This window comes from Pristis pectinata, chromosome 2 (genome assembly GCF_009764475.1).
Source record: "Pristis pectinata isolate sPriPec2 chromosome 2, sPriPec2.1.pri, whole genome shotgun sequence".
Lineage (NCBI taxonomy): Eukaryota > Metazoa > Chordata > Chondrichthyes > Rhinopristiformes > Pristidae > Pristis > Pristis pectinata.
In genome coordinates, this window is record NC_067406.1 from 77,379,515 (window position 1) to 77,402,100 (window position 22,586).

Below are 22,586 nucleotides of genomic sequence, written 5' to 3' on the forward strand. Positions count from 1 at the left end.
GTTGATGGATCATTTCTATAGAGTGCACTGAGGGACAGGGGAAGTATGAAGTTAAAGACCTTCTCCAAGATCTGACCCATGCTACTTCTCATTCTTTTCTCGCTGCCTTCAGATTGATTCAAAGATCATATGTATAATTTAGCACACCTCAGATTATATCCTCCCATTGGAAGGACAGAACACAAAAGCACAATTCTGCAGACACTAGAACACTGAAATAAAATTAGAAAATGCTGGATGTATACAGCAGGTCAGGCAACAACTTTGAAGAGATAAGAGAGAAATGAGTAAACTTTTCGGGTCAATGGTCTGGGAAGAGTTAAAGGTAAGCCAGTCTTGCTCTCTCTTTACTCATTCCTTGGTCTGCATCTTAAAACCCATTTATTTCTAACCATTTTCATTTCTGCTGAAAGATCATTTTTGTTTTTATTTTCATGTAGAAATCCAGCATTGTAGCGTAATTGATCGAACATGCACTCGGTGTAGTTTCTCCTTGGGAGCATAGGATTATTTATGTTTATTTAATATATCAGCAAAACATGAGGAGGGTTTGCATATTGGCAATATCCTGATTCCTCAGAATCAGATTTATTATCACTAACTTATGTGAAATTATGTTTTGCAGCAGCAGTACAGTGCAAAGACATAAAATTATTATACGTTACAAAAATAAATAAATAGTGCAACAAAAAGAATAACAAGGTAGTGTTCATGGGTTCACTGACTGTTCAAAAATTGGAGGGGAAGAACCTGTTCCTGAGTCCTTCCTGATTGTAGTAATGAGCAGAGGGTATACCTGGATGGTGAGGGTCCTTAGTAATGGATGCCACCGTCTTGAGGCACTGCTTCTTAAAGATATCCTCGATAGTGGGGAGGGTTGTGCCCGTGATGGAGCTGGCTGAGTCTATAACCCTCTGCAGCCTCTTGCGATCCTGTGCATTGAAGCATCCATACCAGGCTGTGATGCAACCAATCAAAATGCTCTCCACCGTACATCTATAGAAAATTGTATGAGTCTTTGGTGACATACCAAATTTCCTCAAACTCCTAATGAAGTAGAGCTGCTGGCGTGCCTTCTTCATGACTTTATGTGTTGGGCCCAGGATAGATCCTCTGAAATGTTGACGCCCAGGAACTTGAAGCTGCTCACCCTTTCCACTGCTGACCCCTCAATGAGGACTGGTGTATGTTCTCTTGCCTCTCTATAGGTCTCCTCAAGAAGGAATCATAGAATCTGGTCACTTCTCTTAGAATACTATATCACTCACTCCACATACCATAGACAAATATAACATCCAACTACATCCACCATGTGGAAAGTGAATTAGCCATTTTGTATTGGAAGAACTAGGTATATGGAGTCAGTTAGTAGGATTAGGTGGTGGCAACTGTAGAGGCTCAAGCTGACACCTGCTGCAGGGTCATCCTGTATTGTTTCTCCTTGTATAATTTGAACTCATGGAGCTGCCTTTAGAAAGTATGGTGTCATGAGACCCAACATTTCCATTCAAGGTGTGCCTCACAAATTGAGTGGAAGGAATAAAGCAAACTCCTTCTGCTCAAAACATAAAGTTATTTGGTTGTTGCTGCCTTGAAACAGGGAACAGGGTTTAAAGTATTTCCAATATTGCTACATTCAGTGTGATAGAAAATTGAATCACATTTTACTGCCCACTTATGAAATATTGTTTATTCCAAAGTGATAGCAGATTTTGACATAGACAATGCAAGAAGTAAATGAATGGAATCAGAAAGTAAACAAATGTGATATATTCATTTTACAAAGAATAATGTTCCAGTTGCTGTGCTATTCTGACCCTCGAGGCAACTGGCAAACTAATATCATGCATGTCATTGCTCCTTTATCATAACCATTAAAGTAATCCATCATTAAAAATTAATAACCCTTTTTGCACATAACTCTTGTAGGTGTAATTTTTTTCAGCCTTTATGGAAATATTTAATTGAAGTAGAATCATCATTGTGAAATTCCTGTTTTAATAGCTCTACAATTTAGAATATTATACTGGAATATTCTAGGGATCCACAAAGTCCAGATATCAGACTTGGCCACGCATAATGAAAATTTAAGTACTTTTTTAATCTCTTCTTTTAATCGAAAACAGATTTTGAGTTGCGCTTTATCTGAAATAACTGCCAGAGAACTGCTCATTGCAGGGCTTAAACCCAACAGACATACTATGAAAAAGGAAACATTTGCAATCATTCATTTTAGTGGTATATGGAGACTAAAACCAATTGCTGAAATATTCCACGTTGTCCTGATTTTATAATACTTATTGATAAATTAAAATACATAATCCACAGAAGCAATTGAATAATTCTGAACATCCATTTCACACATCATCTCATTGGACTCACCAATATGGTACAATATTCTACTCATAAGTTGTGAAGAACCACCAATAAATGAAAATTTAAAAAAAACTGGAGATGCTGGAACTATGAAATAAAAGCAGAAAATGCTGGAAAGACTCACCAGGACAGGCAGCCTCTGCGGAAAGAGAAAGACAGCGTTTCAGCTTCTAATGAAGGGTCTCGGACCTGAAGCGTTATTACTACTTCTCATTCCACAGTTGCTGCCTGAGCAGCTGGATGTCTCCAGCATTCTTTGCTTTTATTATGAACCAGCATCTTTAGTTTCAACAAGTGATGAATATATTGTCATATATCATTTTTTAGAAAACTTCATGCATTGCTGCAGTGTTCTCTCTGCAGCTGCTTCTGCTTCCCCCAGCTTAGTTGTTTAAATTGTGTGCATTACACCATCTCAATAAGCCTCAGTTCAAATGTAGGTTGGATTGGATCAGAGATTCTACATAAGCTGTAGGGACAAAAGCAGTGAAACTAATACAAAGAAGCCAAAACTAAGCCTTTTGTCTCCAGGATGCATTTTAGCAACTTCAACATGTTCATAGCAGCTCAGAAAAAGGAATCATGTAATCTAAATACATGAACATGACTTAGCTTCAAGTGTATATAGGGAATAAAAGTGTAGCAATTTTACTTACAGGCACAGCAAAAGTTATTTAGGTACTTTGTCACTGAAGTGAAACAGTGCAATTAATTTTACCTTATCCTGCCTGGCAGAAAGCAAATTGTGTGGGAGTTGGGGGAAAGGTCACATAAAATGGGAGTGGAATTACCCACTTCTTCCCGCCACATCTGGCCAACCAAAATTTTAAATTATAGACGGCGAGAATACTTCTCTGAAGGCAGCAGCTCCCACCTTAACTGTGCAGATAGGGCTTTGTTAATGTCATGGATAAGCCTAGGGTAGGGTTGCTGATGAGCCTAGAGAAGCATGAACACCCAAGCAAACTGAACAAGAAACCTTTGTCCTCCCATGCACTGGGTCTTCTCTCCTTTCCCCATTAAAATTTCCCTTCTGGAACATCTACCCTATGGCAAGTACCTTACTCCAGCAGTCTGTGTGTTTTTTCCAGGAAGTCAGCAATCAATATGCTCTTATGACTAGCTACTAATAAAGGAAGAGTCTGTGTTCTTCTGATTCAAAGGGCACACCATTCATTTTACCACATGCCCATCCCTAGATGTTAAAATTAACCCCACATGTTTCTTGCTCCCATATCCAGGCTCATTTACATTTAAATGACATTTTTTTCTGTAAGTGCTCTCAGCATGAGCCTCTTGAATGTAAGCATGCAAACATCTTTTTTTTTAGCCAATTTATTCACTCTTAAGATTTCCTAATAATCAGCACAGATATTATTTTTCTGTGCTGTAATAAGTAGTTGTTGCAGGTATGTTTATCTGTCAAGCCTCTGTATGTCTCAATTTATGAGGCTACATTGAAAATACTTATAAAATAAGATCCAAGTTCATATTTTGTTACCAATGGTTCATATAACGTTTCTGTCAGAATTGGCTGTGGTTGCTGCAGCAAAATTTCTCAAGGTTTTATCTGACTAAACCTGTCAACAGCCGAATTTATCTTGAGTTTTCAATTTGACTCTGAGCCAGTCATAAAAGCAATTTTCAGTTGATAATAAACAATGGAAATGTAAAGGTGTGTTTCTAGTTATGAAGATGTAGGGAAATTATAATATTATTATTTCATTTCTTCACTGAAGTACTTGACTCCTTCTGTCTTTGAAATATGGTAATAAAAATATTTCTATGTTATTGAATTATACTTTCACAGTTTTTTTGCTTTTGCTTTGCATGATAGACTAAAAAAATCCTTTTGTTGCAAGTTTTCTGAATATTATTTTAGCTTCTTCTTGCTATTTTCCATTTTTTGCTCTGGAGCTGTTTCTTACGTGTCTTCTTTCTGTTCCTTCTATGCTTTTTCCTTCCTCTATTTTGGATTCCCTGACTCACTCTTCCAGCTTTAATTTCCAGCCTATGAGGCCTGAAAGTTTTGGAAAATGTTTTCCAATATTTTTGCGATCTGAATGTCTAACCTCAGAGTCATGAATTATTCAGCACCCTCTGTAATAGAAATGGGAACCTTTGAAGAATTGGGTTGATGAAGCAGTGTTATAACATTGTCATTCAAGAGTTGAAAGTCTGTGGGAAGTCCTTGATGTAGTAGTTGTGCCAGCAGAGTGGCCACAGATCCATTGATCCTACCAAGTTGCTGGGGCCAGGGGGAAGAGGCGTTATTTGGAAAAGTGCAGCTTGTACACTTCTGCTATCTCCCCAACCAACACTACCCCCCAACCCCCATCGTCATCTCTATAGCTATATTCTTCAGTCCCTGTCAACTGTACAGAATTAAGGGTATGGATGCTCTGAGCACATGGAAGGTGAAACAGTTCTGTGCCCAGGTAATGTCCTTAACTTGGATCCACAGGAGGAGGCCACTTCTCATTTTCATGTAGGTCATCACACCATACCTAACTCTGTAAACTGACCTCCCATCTGCCTACTGCTTGCTTATTGGCCTGACAAGTGGTGCTTCCCATTGTAAGAAGTCCTTGTCTCTGGTCTCAAGAGCTGACTGGCCTGGTCACAGATAGGAAGAAGCTCATAAGGTCAAGTGGCATCAGTTATGTCTGGTTCTCTGGGCTTTCTCCAGGTCATTCTATTGGACTAGAAATACAGTAAAGTAGTTAAAGCTAAATTGACCCCAAAGTATTAATTCTCTGAGAAAAATTTAATCATCAATGAAAATACTACATTGTAAGTGTATTCATTAGGTAGGATGCCGGTCAACATTACGTGGAGGTGGCAGTTTATTTGTTGGCTAGAAATGACCTGCTATGGTATTGTAGGAATACTTAGCATTCTTATATCAACTTTTCTTCTGTTTTTTAACAGTTGAGTTAAATGTATTAAAATTTTATGTCATATTCCAGTCATAGTGAGATTGCAGCCAAAAAAGTGAAGCGGATGTTCAGCTAAACTGCCAGTCTGGTTGAATTCAAGGCCTTAGCATTGCTTGGGATGGTGTAGCGAGGTCAAAACACACAGGCAGCGAATGTGGAGCCGAATCTCCTTGACGTATTGTTGGGCTGTCAGCTGGCCAGTTGGCTAGCTTGGCCACCACAGAGCATCAAAGACAGCTAGGCACCCATAGGGACAGTGTCTTGCACTGCTCAATGATTAGAAGAGCTGAAGACTGTCTGAAGAGGCTGAGAGTCCTCAATAACTCTTTGCCTCCAAGATTGAAAAAAAAGATCAATTACTCTGAGGACTTAGCATCATCTGTCACAGCTGCTGGGAGTTACACTACAGGCCTTCCCTTACCATTAAATTCAGCCACTGATGATGTCATCAGTTTTGGTATGCTGCTTAGGGTTACATCTGCCTTTTATTGGTACCTTTTCCACAGCCTGACTCTTGCATTTTGATAATTAAAATAGGGTGGAATTTGGGTTGAGATGTCTGACTCTGAAAGTTAAAAACCCCTATGACACCTATTGAACATGTTACCACCCCTGGTTCAACATATAGAACATAGAACTGTACAGTACAGGAACAGGCCCTTCCGCCCATGATGTCTGTGCTGACCTTTATACCAACCTAAACTAATCCAATCTGCCTGCACATGGTCTTTATCCCTGCCGTTTCATTTGCCTGTCTAAATGCCTCTTAAGCATTGCTATTGTGTCTGCATTCACCACCTCCCCTGGCAGCACATTCCAGGCACCTACCACTCTCCATGTAAAAAAACTTGCATCATAAATCTCAGTTAAACTTTCCTCCTCTCACCTTAAAGCTATGCCCTCCAGTATTTGATATTTCCACTCCGGGAAACAGAATCTATCTATCATATCTATGCCTCCCATAATTTTATATACGTTTATCAGGTCGCCCCTCAGTTTCCAATGCTCCTGAGAAAACAATCCAAGTCTGTCTAATCTCTCCTTATAGCTCATACTCTCTAATCCAGGCAACATCCTGGTGATCCTCTTCTGCACTCTCTCCAAAGCTTCCACATCCTTCCTGTAATGCAATAAACAGAACTGTACCCAAAACTCCAAATGCGGCCTAACCCAAGTTTTATACAGCTGCAACATGACTTCCCGACTTTTATACTCAACATCCTGACGATGAAGGCAAGTATGCCATATGGCTTTTTAACCACTCCATCAACCTGTGTTGCCACTTTCAGAGAGCTATTGTCTTGCACTCCAAGATCCTCTGTACATCAATGCTCTTAAGGGTCCTGTCATTTACTGTATACTTTCCTCATGCATTTGACCTCCCTAAGTGCAACACCTCACACTTATCCGGATTAAACTCCATCTGCCATTTCTCTGCCCATATTTCCAGTTGGTCTATATCCTGCAGAATCCTTTGACAACCTTCCTCACTTCTTTGGCCAAACCAACTTTGAATCCAATCTATCAAGTCTCCATGGATCACATGCGCCTTAATCTTCTGGATCCCCCTACCATGAGGGTCCTCATCAAAACGTTTACTGAAGTCCATGTAGACAACATCCACTGCCCTGCCCTCATCAATCATTTTCATCACCTCCTCAAAAGACTCAATCAAGTTTGTAAGACATGACCTTCCCCCCACAAAGCCATGCTGTCCGTCCCTAATAAGTCTTTGTTTTTCCAGATGGGAGTAGATCCTATCCCTAAGAATCTTCTCCAGTAATTTCCCTCTGACTGATGTAAGGCTCACCGACCTATAATTCCCTGGTTTGTCCCTATTGCCCATCTTAAATAGAAGAACAACACTGGCTATTCTCTAGTCCTCTGGGACCCCACTGGTGGCTAAAGATGATACAAAGCCCTCTGTCAAGGCTCCAGCAATCTCCTCCCTTGGCTCTCTCAATAACCTAGGATAGATCCCATCAAGCCCTGGGATTTATCCACCTTAGTGATCTTTGAGAGTCCCAGCACCTCCTCTTCTTTGGTATCAAGTTGCCCTAGAGTATCAGCATATGCCTGGAGAGATGAACAAATGATATTTGTCTTCAAATGTTATTGCACTTACTTTGGTCAAGTATGACAATATCAAAAAGTGTCATATAAAATATTTGATGTTTTGTCCTGTGGTGAGTTGAATTATCCAAGTTGTAAATCTAAGAAAGGAAAAAGAAGTGGAAAAATTGAGGAATAAGTAATGTTTAAATTTAAAAAAAGCACTTCCTTGATACTTCTGTAGCAATGAGAAAGAACAAATGAATATCACTAATTCATCAACAAAAAAATTGCTTTTAATAATCTGATAATTTTGTGCAATTTTGAGTTTTTAAGTTGTAAAAGTTCAACCAAACTGTTTAATTTAACTGGCTCACAAGCCACACCAACATCACACGACAGAAACCCAGTGACAGAGAAGTGAGGATCAATCCTCAGAAAGCTGCCCAACTCCCAGACAAAATACATCAAGAGGTATCAAGCTGACTGTCACTTGACAGCTCTTCAGGTAACTGTCCCTTGCAGTTCAAGTAACTTCAGATTTCTGTGTGGTCTTGGCTAAACTAGGAAGTTGGAGGTAAGCTGCTGCCGGCCTCACTATTGAGCCAGACAGCAGGGCACTGATGTGCTGAGGAGAAGGGCCAAATGGGGCCCGAAAGCTTTTGCTGGAGATGGTTACCATACCATAAGACCATAAGACATAGGAGCAGAATTGGGCCATTCGGCCCATCGAGCCTGCATTGCCATTCAGTTATGGCTGATTTATTATTCCCTCCCAACCCCATTCTCCTGCCTTCTCCCCTTAACATTTGACACCCTTACCAATCAAGAACCTATCAAGATAAGATAAGATTTCTTTATTAGTCACATGTACATCGAAACACACAGTGAAATACATCTTCTGCGTAGAGTGTTCTGAGGGCAGCCCGCAAGTGTCGCCACGCTTCTGGCACCAACATATCATGCCCATGACTTCCTAACCTGTACGTCTTTGGAATGTGGGAGGAAACCGGAGCACCCGGAGGAAACCCACACAGACACGGGGAGAACGTACAAACTCCTCACAGAGAGTGGCCGGATTTGAACCCGGGTCGCTGACGCTGTAAAGCGTTACGCTAAGCGCTACACTACCGTGCCTGCCTGAGCTTAGCTTAACTTAGTTTAGCTTTAAATGACTTGGCCTTTACAGCTGTGATGGATGAATTCACAGATTCACCATCCTCTGGCTAAAGAGACGAAAAACAATACCACTCATTTGCTTGGGGTTCAATGACTCTGTGGAAAGTGGTAAGGACAGGGTAGTGCTTAAGTTATTTTCACTCATTTTATTTTATTTAAATGTTTTTAATTATATGTTTGTATTTTAAGCTTATATTTTAATTGAATGAATAATGTGCCTTTAATTAGCTGTACCCATGTGAGTAATTTCTAAATATTTCTGTCAGAGGATGTCATTCATTCTGGGGGGGTAGGCCTCAATGGTGTATTACCCAAGATGGAGTTGCTGCATGGACCTCTGTTGGGTGCATTGGATGAGATTGTTCAGCTCTTTGTATTTGGAAAAACTAAGTCTGGATGGTTGAGCCAAGTGCAGCGCAATCCAGCCCATTGCCTTGTGTCTAGAGGGAGTAATGATGGCCAACTTAGTGCTGTCCTTCATTATTCCATAAAACAGGCATCAACTTTGTGATCGCCACACATGCAGAGTTTAGTGTAGAAACGCTGAAGTTGCTGCCAGTGATTCAGTGCCGTTTCACAGGCTGTGCTGTTTTCTGTCTTCTCCAGTGGAAGGCAGGGAAATCAGCTGAATTGATTTGAATTTAAGATAATTACAATCCAGCTTCATTGGATGATAGCCAGGAAAATCTTAGTTTTTGTTACATGAAAGCTAGGTGCAATTCTAATGGCATGGTAAACCATAATTCTTGCTTTGGCAGAGTAAACCATAATTCTTTCAACTGTCTAATCTCAAGAAATTGATTTTAAGATTGTTTCCATATTTCAAAATTTCTTTATGTGCTCTGTACTGTGAATGATGACAGATAAATATCCTGGATTGTATAACTATAATATTATGAATAAAATATATTTTTGGAAAAGAAACAATTATCTAGGTAGCCAGTCCAAGGCTTTCTTCTGCACAAATGTTTCTGTGAGGCACAGGTGGTACAATGTGATGCAACTGAATGGAATATTCTCCAGCATGAGGACAGAGTCATTCTTCACAACATTTTAAGCAGGTAGAGCCTTAGCATATTGTGTCACCTGGTGTTTCCATATCTAGGATTAAAACATTAACTTGATATAGCCATACACAAAGTTAGCCCTCAGGACAAGGGCTGCAGAGGGTAAATTTCTCTCTTTTTTTTCATGGAGATTTGGGCACTATGTCTGTGGATGCAATCTATTTTTGAGCTCCAAATAAAGTAAATAGCTGGGGTAACTGCTGTTGTTCATGAGCAAGGTATGGAACACACCTCTGCCACATAGCGCAATACCAGGAGCATCAAGAGCACCAGGTTCTTTCCGTCAGTTGAGATGGAGGGCCACTCTCACCGACCCACATGCTTAACCTTGGGACTATGCTTTACCCAGGCCTGACCCCTCCAAACCAAATTCCCAACACCTACGGGTAATTGGACTTGACGGTGAAGGGTACAATGGATCAGTTGGAGCTAATGCCAAAGAGCACGGCCTTGCTTTTGCTGTGGTTAACTCTAGATCCCAAGACCAGGTAGACATCATCCATGCACACAGAGGCTTTAGCCTGAGCCCCTTTCTGCCTGCAATCAACACTCCTCTTGTACCAGCACCCATCCTGATGGGCAGGTCAAAAGACTTGATACAATACACATACAAGACAGGAGGATGAGGGCAGCCTTGCCTAGGTCCAGATTTGATTGGGAATTTTTCTGATTTCTATCCAATTGATTAGAATGGTGTTATCGACATCTATGTTAAGCAATTGTATCAAGTTATGGCTTTTACTAATTCCATTTTGGAGAGCACATCCATCATTCTATTAAAGGCCTTCTCTTACTCCAAGCTGGAGTGTCCACCATGCCCCCGCCCCACATGTTACAGATCGTATCTCTCAGTAATGAAAAGCTGTCAGATATCTTTCTGCTGGATATGACTGGGGTGATCCAGATGGATCATCAGCTCCAGAGCAGGCTTGCTTTGATTGGTAATGACCTGGAATAGAATTTTGTAATCTACATCAGGTAGCAAGATGTGTTGCCTATTTCTGATCTCTTCTCTTGCTGCCTCCTGCTTGTAAATGAGGGTGATTATGACCTTTCTCAGGAGGTCTGTTGCACTGTACACTTTCAGAAGGTTTGGGCTGATCAAGGTCCACAGAACCAACTACAACTTACCTGTAAGCCATTGCTTCTTGGAATTTAATTCATCTCAAAGAACCTTATCAGCCTGTCCAGAGTTCATAGGTGATCCAAATTCTCTTGCTTGCTCTCATCTATAACATACAAGGTAGTGGATAATAAATTCTAAGAAGCTGTGCTGTCTGTGGCCTTCAAATCCAATAACCTGACCTGGAAAGATTTGCAGATCCTTCATGCTTCAGGTTACAAAGAAATCACTGAGCCATCCTTGTCCAAAAATGCTTATCATAGAACTCCTACTGCGAACTATTGGGATGAGGAAGCACGAGCAAATCTCATCCTGTTCCATGGAGTGGTTTCTGGATCAGAAGGGGATGTTGGATAACTCTGAGGCAAGGGGCAAGGTTTGTTGTCTCTTTGCCTCTTGCAGCTCCTCCTCTACATTGGACCCATGCTCTTCTGCATGCTCTTCTGCAGTTGTTGCACCTCCTTCAGACTCTCTCCTGCCTTCTGAACAACCTTGACATGTAGAATGTCTTGTTTGTATGTCCATGAGGCCCTAGAAGAAATAAAGATGATGGATCCTATCAGATGGATCCTCCCATAGATGGTCAGTGTCATTGCCCTGAATCTTAGTTGCACCAGGCTAACCCTAACCCTAATCTTAGTTCATCTGCTGCACAATGGCAGATTAAAAACACCTCAATGTGTGATTGTCATGTTCTAACTTAACCACAGTATAAATCCATGCCTTAACCACTGCATTTTTGGGAGGTGTCAGCAGCCTGCATGTGGATTCCACCAAGTGAATCTCAGACTTTAGCTCAAACTAATTTGAGTTCTGATAATCCAGATTAATTACATACATAGTTGAAATTGTTTTCAAGGAAGCAAGGAGAGAAGTTAGTAAAATATCTTTGCTTAGAGCATTGTTGAAGCATAAAGTACACTGCCATAGGAAATGAGTAATACAGAGCCCATTGCAACATTTAACAGAAAATTGACTGTTAAATGCATTTTGGAGTGGAGGAAATAAAGATAATTTAAAAGCATGATCTTACAGGATTGTTTTTTAATTGTTAATGCAAAGAGCTGGAGCACACATGAGGGGTCAAATGGTCTGTTATATTTTCTTATGCTTCTTATGGATAAATCCAAGGGATCCAAATAGAACCAAACGCTTAGATAATGCTGTGAATGTTATTTACAGATTACTGATGAACTCCTTGTTGAAAAGAAGTATACTCTACATTCACTAGCTAGATGCTCAAGCCAATATATTCATTACAACTTGCTGAATGACCTGAATGATTTTCTCTCTACTTTAAGCAAAAGATCGATTTTGTGGAGAGTCAAGAATTTATATATGTTCCTTAACACAGGAAAGTGTCCTCGAGCATTTTGTAAGAGTAGAAAAAAAGAATGGATTCCAGGGACAGTTGTGAAAGTTAGAAAAAGGTCCAAAAGCCTTGTCAATAAATTGGTTTGAAGGTTTTTAAAATATGGAGGAAAAGAAAGGAAAATGGTGTACTATGTAGAGTTGCAGAAAGTAAATGCAGTGTATTTGAGACCTAATCATACAAAGACAACTGAAAACCATACATTTTATCTTATCATATCTTATCTTAGTTAAATGGTTTAAGGGCTGGTCATGAGCTTAGAATCATAGTATAGCTTAACATGGAAAGAGGCTGTACTTGTCATCAGGTTCACTCTGACTCATTCGAGAGCAATCCAGTTAGTCAACTCCCCTGCTCTTATCCTACATCTTGAATATTTTTTTTTCCCCAAGCATACAGTATATCCAATTCCTTGCAGTTTGAACCTGTATTCACAATCTAATCGAAATTCCAGATCCTATCCACTTATTGAGTAAATAAGGTTTTTTTCCCCTCACATTCCCTCTTTCTCTTTTGGCAAATCTGAAGCCTTCTTTTTTCAATCCTTCAGGAAACAACTTTCTTTTATTTTATCTAAATCTAAATAAACTTAAATATCAGAATCAAATCTTCAATTTATCTGTTCAAAGTACAACCCCAATTATTTAACTTTATGCATGCAGTTCACTTCTCAGCCCTGGAACCACTCCAGTAACTCCCTTTTGTACCTTCTCCAATGTCTTCCAATCTTTTATGGTGCAGCCTGGAATTGGACACAGTACTCCAGCTTCCAAAGTAGCTGGGTGAGTCCTGATGAAGAGTCTTGACCCAAAACGTCATCTGTCCATTTCCCTCTATAGATGCTGCCTAACCTGTAGAGTTCCTCAGGCATTTCGTGTGTTACTCCAGCTACAAAATTAATACTTTGCACAGGGTTATTATAATGTCCTGCTACAGGTTGAATTCATTGGATCCTAGATGCAACATGTTTTATTAATTGCTTTGTTAATCTGTTATACCATTTTGAAAGATTTTGCGTAAGCATCACCAGGTGTCTCTCTGGCATCCCCTTTAAATTTGTACCCTTTAGTTTATTTTGTCTTTCCTCTTTCTTCTTACCAAAAGTATCACTTTACATGTTCTGTATTTGAATGTCATGCATCCATTTATTCCTCCATGTTCTCTTGAAGTCTATAATTATCTTTGTCACTGTTTATGGCACTTACAAGATTTGTGCCATCTGTAAAATATTGAAATTATACCCTGTACCACAAGCCCAGTTTATTAAGTAGAAGAAAATCAGCAGTTGTCTAATCATTAAGTCTAGCGAACCCTACAGCTTAACCCTCTCTAGTCCAATAAAAGCCTAACTATTCACCACAATGCTCCTTCTTCTATCCCATGCTCAATTTTGAGTCTATGCTGCTACTGCTCTTTTTATTCAATAGGCCTCGGTTTTGTTAACAAACCTCATATATAGAAAGTTACCAAACATCTTTTGAAATTCCCTTTGCATTTCATCTGCAAGGCCCGCATCCATCCTCTCCTTACCTTCATCAATTTGCCCTTAACAAATCCATGTTTGCTCTCCGTGCTTGTCAAAGAAGCTGTTAATTTTCTTTCTAATTGTTTGTAAAACCTTCCCTCACAGTGGGATTATACTGACTAACCTGTAATTATAGGTTTAGCTTTCACTCTATCAGACAAGATTTTAACACTGCAACCCTTCTATTCTTTGGCACCATGCCTCACCAAAGGAAGACTGGAAAATTGTGGTCAGCTTTCCTGCAGTTCCTACCCTTACTCCCCTTCTTTAGGAGTTGCCCTTCCTTTCTGCTCTTAGCATAGTCATTACCCAAGTTAAAGTTTCCCATTGTAACTACTCCATAATTATTTGCAAAATGACCTTCTATATCCTTCCCACTGCACAGCAGCCTCTCAAGTATTCAAAGTTAGCACTTTTGTTGTTTCTCAGCTCACACCAAATAGATTGTCTTTAATCCATAGGTTCTCTTTTTGGCACTGTAATATTTTCCTTAATCAAAAGTACTGATCTTTTTAACTTCCCTACCTTTTTTGAATATTTTATACCTATGAGTGTTAAGCATGCAATCATCATGCTTGAGCAGTCTCTGTTATTACCATCTTAATCTAATGCAGCTACTTGTGACTTTTTTTAATAACCATGCTTTATGCATTTACACACATGCACTCCAAACATAACTTAAGACCTTTTTTGTGTGTTTTCTATGATGCATTAATTATGTATTATTCTAACTTTTTTTTTTCGTTCCTCTTTGCACCTTGTTTCTACCCTTTTAACTCTGCATTTCGATGCCCAACCTTGGAGATTTAATTTGAAAGCTTCCTTCTCTGTGTTAATTAATCAACCCCCAATTATATTGATCTGTTCAGGTGAAGCTCATCCAACTTGAACATGTTCTACCTATTACAGAACTATTCCCAATTCCTGAGAAATCTGAAGACCTCCTTCCACACCCTACACCATTTCTTCAGCCAAATTCCTGCCACATTTCTTTTCTCATAAGCATGTAGCACTGGGAGCAATCTAACAATTCACTGACAAACCATTTGCTGTCTCCTCGTCGTAGTGCTAAATATAAATTATATGGGAAAAACAGCTTGAGATTAATTTTTCTATCCAGTTCATTGAGTGATTATGTCAAAACTCTATATATTAAGCATTCACTGAAGGGAAATTCCATGTCATTATGTTGGCATTCCCAAAGGAAACCCTTTCTTTGGAATATTGATAGATAAAGACACAGTTGGGGAGTGTTTATTTATGACACCTTCTGGGTATTGTTTACACAGTGTCCTGAGTCAAATATGTTAGTTTAAATAATTTACATTCAGAAAATAGGACAAGAAAGCCAGTAAAATAACTAACAGATCCAAACACAAAATGGATATAAAACTACTGTAACAGAAAATAAGACATCTGATCTTGTTGATCAAAGACACTGGCTTAGAAATTCAATCACAAAATACTTTTATGTTGTGTGACTGAAAATTGACTTTACCGAGAGTGAAACATCATAATGATGATGGCCTTTTCTGACTTGTTATAATTCACTCAGGAAGTTCATTATGGCATTTCCTGGCATGATTTCTCCAGGTGTGATGGACATGAATTGTGCATGGGAGGACATCATTGTCCTTGCAAAGTTCTTTTTAAAAGCACTTTTGGGGGAATTTACACTTGTCCTGGGAGCAACCATTATTGGTTACTTCTGGCCAATCACTTTTTGTTATTTGTAACTTTTTCATTTCTGTTCCATAACTTGCTTCTAGCTTTGTATCTTGTCTCTACCCTTTCAATACTACGTATTGGTGTTCAGACTCGGAGAATTAGTTTAATCCTCCTTCACAGTACTAATCAGCCCACAAGGATATTAACCTTCTCAGATGGAGCCCATCCAAATTGACCAAGTCCTTCTTTTGTTGCATTCAGTGCCATGTAGTCCAATCCTTACCTCAAGTCATTCTGATCCACCCTCTTATTTGGCACTCCCCCTCCCTTACCCCTTTTTCTCCTAATATCCTGATTGCCGACCGTCTAATACTCAACAGTCCACCTGAACCCAATTGCCCAATTCCTTGAGGCTACAGTGCCTTTACACTAACTGTCCTTTCCAGTATCCTTCTGATCAACCTATGTTCTCTGACCCAACCATCCCCATAATCCCTCAATGGAAGCTCCAATCCCTGCCCATGGTCATTTACCTGATTGTTACAACTGACCACATGCCCCAATGATTCTTAATGATTTCTACCTTCCCATCCTTCCCCACAACTTGGCTACCTACCTTCCTAGACAATAGCCTCCGGTCACTTGCCCCACTTCTTCAATTGCTGACCCACCCTTTCCCACTCCTCCTCCCCCTTCTCCCCCAACCCATATGATCCCAGTCCAAGACAGGACATTTTTCATTGTGGAAAAGTGCAATGGCCTTGCAATAACCGTAGAATCAAAGGAACAAAACAGCTCTTTGGCATGCTGGGTCCATGCCAGCCATCAAGTAATTGGTAATTGTTTAATTATTGTCACATATACTGAGATACAGTGAATAGCTTTGTTTGCATGCCATCCAGACAGATCATTCCATATCTAAGTATGTCAAAGTAGTACAAAAAGAAACCAATAACAGAATGCAGAATATAGTGTTACACTTACAGAGAAATTGCAGTGCAGGTAGACAAATAAGGTGCAAGGGCCATGACGAGGTAGATTGAGTACCTATCTATACTGAGTTTTTCCCGTGGCTGAAATTTGCAACAGGAAGTTCACAACCAAGAAGACCTTTCACACCTAAATGCAACACCCTGCCAACATGTCCATTTGGGTGCACTAGAATTTCTACATCATGCAAGTGGAGGCTCTGGAAAACCATGTATCATTGACAGAGACATGCAAATTGCTCCTACAGTGGTAAACCTGATGGTATTAGGAGCCTAAATTTTGCATTTGGAATGAAGATGGAACTATCAGCATTCACATTGGTACAGTATATTGTGAAACTCACAGCAACTTCTAGGTTTCCACATGTGCAGTTTAACACAGAAACCTTAAAAGTGCTGCCAGTAATTCAGCATTCCTTCACAGGCTGCAGTGTTCTGCAATTAAGTGAGGATAGTTGTATTGATAGGAAACTGAGCAACTTTCACACTATTTCACATGAAAATATTATGAATTGTTGAATGAGGTCTGTGGGGTTTTAATGGTATCTTTTAAAGCATTTTTAGAACAGTTGAAACATTCAAAAGTTGAACCATAGGAGCCTCATCACCCAAAATTCGACACTGAGACACAACTATTCAGGCAGCGACCAAAAGCTTTAAACAGTATCAGTGCTCCAGCTAAGGCTGGAGAGAGACAGTGGACGGGGCATAGAGAGGGAATTCTTGAGTTTAAGGACTTGATGATTGAGGGCATGAATGCTAGTTAAATTCAATGAGATTTCTTCTTGCATCTTAAAATGCTTTAGAAATACAAATTAATACATCTGTTGCATCAATGCATTTTGAATTAAAGTTGATCTATTATTTGTTTCTAATAATTTCATGGTGTTCTAAATAAGCCAGCAAACTATTATTTTAATTTATAATTTCACTGAGGGCACTGATACACTTGCATTGTGTGACCCTGCCTTGCGTCATCGCTCTGAGATTCCCTCGATCCCTCACTGTCATAATTTCAATAGGAGAGTGATGGAAACTCTGCTAATGCATGAATCTGACATTCTTCAACTAATCTTCCACTGAATTGAGTCAGCTGACCGAGAAGACCCAGGAGAAAATTTCCACCAGCTGAGTATTAGTGACTAGCAGTGACTAACTCTTGATAGTAATTTTTATTTTAATATTTAAAGTAAATACATAAATTCATGGGGGCCTGGAGATAAAGTCCTTGAGCATGGTTGTGGGCTAGGTTCGAGAGATTAGGAACTGACCTGCAAAACTAGGGCTATGATAGGGGAAGTTGGGACAGTGTGGTTCAGTGGTCATTGGGAGATCATGTGTGGGGTGCTGGTACGTGCCAGTACAGTGTTGGGGGGGTTGAGGATGGAACAGCCAAGTAGCGCAAGTAAATTTAAAGGGGACCTTCCTGAGTGGCTTCCAGACGGTGAGCTGGGACCTGCTGCAGACAGACCCATTCAATTGATGCAGGTGCAGGTTAGCCTATGCTCTGAAAACATGGTTGTTCCAGGACAATATGCTCCTTGGAACAGTGTGGCCAAATCTCCCAGGCAATGTTCCAGTGTTTTCCAGGAAATTATAATGTTCTGTGCACGTCTGATGAAGAAATCATTTCATCAGTTCATTCAGATTTGAGACCTTTTAAGTGCCCAATCATATTTCCAGAGTGGTGCAATTTGATCTGAAGTGGTTTCCATTGAAATAAGCAGATTTCAGATACATTTTACAAAAAAAATGCCTCACATCGGAATCTCTGGACAAATAGTCCTGATAGAGGAAAGCACCTTCTTTGAGAACAAGTTGGAGAACTGCCTTTGATGTTTGAGGATGAAAGAGATTTTGTAGTGAAAACAGCAGTAGTTCCCTAACCTTTATATTATTTTTGTAAATTGTAATGTGTGTTGAAACAGGCATGGTCTAGTTACAATGCACAAGGTTCCCTAACATTCTGGATTGCATTCAAGGGCTGAATAAATATAGAATGCAACTTGTTAAGATTCTAAATGCACAATTCTCAATGGCAGTTTGGCCGGGTGATAAGGCATGGAAGAGAGTGCAGTTATATTTTTGTCTTTTTTTTCTTTTTTACTCTGGAATTTCTTTGAACTGAACTTTCAACTTCAATGAGGCCATGAAAGGAGCAGTGTCAGATTGAGCAGCTGTTTTAAATGTCCCCCCCAAAAAAATTATTAAAGCAGTAAATGAGCCTGTGAATAATAGCAGAAACATAGCATAAATATTTACAGCAGCTGTTAAACTTTATAAGCTTCCACATAATGAAAAAATATTATGTAGAATTCTAACATGCTTTGACCATAATTACTTCCCTGCATAGCAGTCTTTGATTTACTTTCTTTCAAGAAGTTCCAGTAAAATTCATTGATTTGAAAAGGACAGGGTAATAAATAAATAGACTTGAAACTGTTACAGGAGCAAAAAAATAACTAATATGTTTCGAAATTCAAAACCTGACAGGTATGTGTATCAGTAAGTTGCACAGGGTGGTATCTATTGGTATCTGTTTTAGGTTGTTGGTAACCCACAAGTGGAAAACTTTTCTCAGGTGTGTGTCTCTGCAGTGAGGATATTTTGGAGCTTTCTGTGATCGCCATCGACGGAAGATCAATAAAAGGTTTGGAGAAATTCTTCACAGAGTGTTCTTAAACACAAGTTACTTTTATGGATCATCTTATTTATGAATGTATTTATTTATTTATTAGTTACATATACATCGAAATACACAGTGAAATCCATCTTTTTGTGTTACTGAGAATGTACTGGGGGCAGCCCGCAAGTGTCGCCACTCTTCCGGCGCCAACATAGCATGCCACAGCTCCTAACCCGTACGTCTTTGAAGACACAAGAAATTATGCAGATACTGGAATCTGGAGCAATACACAAAAAGTGCTGGAGGAACTCAGCAGGTCAGGCAGCATCCATGGAGGGAAATAAACAGTCGACGTTTCGGGCTGAGACCCTTCATCAGGACTCATGAAGAGTTCATCAGGATTCATCAGTCCTGATGAAGGGTCTCAGCCCAAAACGTCGACTGTTTATTTCCCTCCATGGATGCTGCCTGACCTGCTGAGTTCCTCCAGCAATTTTTGTGTATTGCTGTACATCTTTGGAATGTGGGAGGAAACCGGAGCACCCGGAGGAAACCCATGCAGATATGGGGAGAACGTACAATCTCCTTAAAGACAGCGGCAGAATTGAACCTAGGTCGCTGGTGCTGTAGTATCGTTACGCTAACCTCTACACTACCATGCCATCCCTGCACTACCATGTCACCCTCACTACTGTGCCACCCCTTAGTAGAGAGGGGGGTGGGGGTGGGGGCTTTGTAGGAGTGTTCAAGGAAGGATTTCCTGAACCTAGGCTCTCGGCAGTTGAAAGTATTGCATCCCAAAGTGAGGGAATAAAATTTACAATGGAAGCTGCCTCCATCACATCCGCCAGCAGGGTATGGGGTTTAACTTTATCTGTTGATGGATCAGGAACGATTCCCTATTCTATGTTGGACAAGGTCAATAGCAGCAAACTACATCCAGTAGTTAAAGGTTTAAGGACACTACGCGGTTAAATGCAAAGGGTTTAGAACAGATAGGAAGAGAAACATCTTCACAGAAACAGTTGAAAAAGTGTAGATCTGACTAGAAAGGTTAGAATAAGCGAGGAAAAGGGAATGAAAGGGTTCTGGGCAAGAGAGGTAATTGTCATATGCCTGCATGGAGGTTCATTGCTGACAAAGGTGGACTCAAATATTCTGTTTGTGTTATGTATATCTATCCCCTCAGTGATAATCTCTAACTTTTGAGCCATTGTAAACTATAGATAGGGTGACTAAATCTGCATTGCTCAATAAAAAATACTACTCCCCTGAATAAACTGTGATTAATTCAGGCCATGTATAATCTAATATAAAACAACATTGGACCAGGTTTTTCTGGAAGAAAAGTAGTTAACAGTGTTAATAACGTACATTGTTACAAATGTCAAATAGTGAGTTGCTGGTCCTCTGAGGATGCGAATCGGTAGAATTTCCAGGTGGATTTACAGAGTTCTGCTATTTGTTTGACACAAATGGCTTCTCACCCATAGCCATTCTATAATTTTTTATGAGTCTGAAATTTGGGATCACTGGGAAGATGATGGTGCTCACTACTGACTTTGTAAAAAACTGCCCATACACCTCTAGCGACAACCATGGCATGAGTTTAACAAATAAACCAAAGTAAAACCATAATATTTTGGAAGTTATAATCCTCATATCTAAAATTACTTTTAGGGCTATCTTTTCCAGTTATTATAACTAAGTACGTCATAAAGAAGTCTTTTTTTTATCTTGAAAGATAACATCTTCAGGATATTTTACAGAAAGAAGAGTTTATAAACTCCTGAAATCTTTGTCAAATGTGAATTTCCTTGATTATGTTGGGGAAGCTCCGAACAGCATGGCCCACGGAGGAACATTGAACCATCAACAGGAAATTTATGTTAAATGAAATTTTAATGTGAAAATTTCACAGAAAATTCTGACAGTTTCACCATCATTACAACTGTACTATGTGGCCATGGACCAACTGGATTTCTAGATTATTTCCCATTAAAGTCACCACAGAAAGTAAACTTAACGAATTAAGAGAATATGTAAATTTTTAATGTTGTTCTAATAGAATAATTCAAAGCAACCTCTCTTATTCAAAAACACCTGCTGATTCTTCGAATAGACAACTACCACAACAAATATAACATTTTGTCAGATTTTCATTCTGTATGTCTCTTTTGTAATCGATCTTTACCTTTCTTACTCCTTTTATCCCTGATTTTACTGGAATTTACCCCACTAATTCAACAGTTCATCTTTTCTTTCATGATCCTCTATTTGTTTGAAATGATATGCTGTTAGTCCCATAGTTTATGCCCTAAATTTATAGGTTTTTATGTCTTTGTACTGCTGCTGCAAAACAACAAATTCTGATTCTGATTCTGAAAAATGCCCTCCCTGTTGCATTTGTTAATCTATTATCAGCTCACACCTCCAGCAAATTATGGAGTAAATGTTTCCAAGACAGAGGATGCAAGAAGAAGGATAACTAATGGTGCATGCTGCAAATATCCCACTTCAGTGTGATCAAGTTCACTTTAAACACCATTAGCAGCAAGTGAAATTCTCCACATTTTGATTGTGATCTTTTGCCAGACTTGATGTGAGCTAATGTCTAATTATTTGGGTGCAGGTACCCTCCAATGTTTGATCACCTGAAAATGACGGTACTCTGCAGTCATTTTGTGTGATTCAAATATGGTAGTGACTTTTGTGAACACAAATGTTTCTTTTTCCTGTTCATTGATTTCCCTTCCTGATACATCTCTATTTTATATTTCTGTTCTCACACAATGTCCTTCCACCGCATTTCAACACAGACACACATATACCCTAAATATTATTACATCTATATTGTTGGTACAGTTATGTGTTGCTGTGGTAACAGAGCTAATAGAGTAGACCTACTCCCAGTGACTTTCAAATTAATTTCTATTATTTCTTCAGCTGCCCTCACCTTAATTCTTTTCATTCATAGACGAGAAATTGCAATTTTGTTAATGTACTTTTATTTTGTGGAAATCTACTGTCCCAATGTATCCTTGATATTTTTAGCCCGTCCACTTAGTCACTACAAAGAACTTATCCTGTTCATTTAGAATTAGAATCAGAAAACCATTGTAAGGTGCACAATGCACTGTAGTAACCTAGTAACACACTGTTAATACTGGCAGATTATGCTCTTTCATGAACCATGTGACTCTTATTTTTCACTCATGGTTCTGCCCTTCTCATGACCTGAATCAGCGTTTTTTTTATCTGTTGTATAGTAATATAATTCAATAGTTGCTGTGTGTGGATGTTTAGCAAAGATTGCAAAGCAACATAGGATAAAAACATGAAATAAACTACAAAACTATTTTCTTATCTCTCTGAACCCCTCGACTGAATTGCAACCTTATAAGCTGACTCACCAGCTTCTTTAATTCTATATCCAAGACTACAGGTAAATGGATTTTATTGAAATATGTAAGTTAGACTCTTGTATTCATATTTATTCTGAAAGTCATTTATTATGAAGCAAAATGCTTCAAAATGATTTAATCTTCAGGAAGATGGGAGTAATTTTTAAACCACTCAATCACCCCTTCTGTTCTACATTCTTGTGGAGTTAAGATCATTTGTATTAAACAATACCCATTATTAACCTTAAGTCTTTTTATCATTCATT

The 22,586-nt window shown here is 39.2% G+C and overlaps 1 protein-coding gene across 4 annotated transcripts in view; it reads left to right on the top strand.

Moving 5' to 3' along the window:
* The window catches only part of kcnip4a (potassium voltage-gated channel interacting protein 4a), an 850,536-nt gene that overhangs the window by 459,905 nt on the left and 368,045 nt on the right, over positions 1 to 22,586 (top strand). The window lies entirely within an intron of this gene.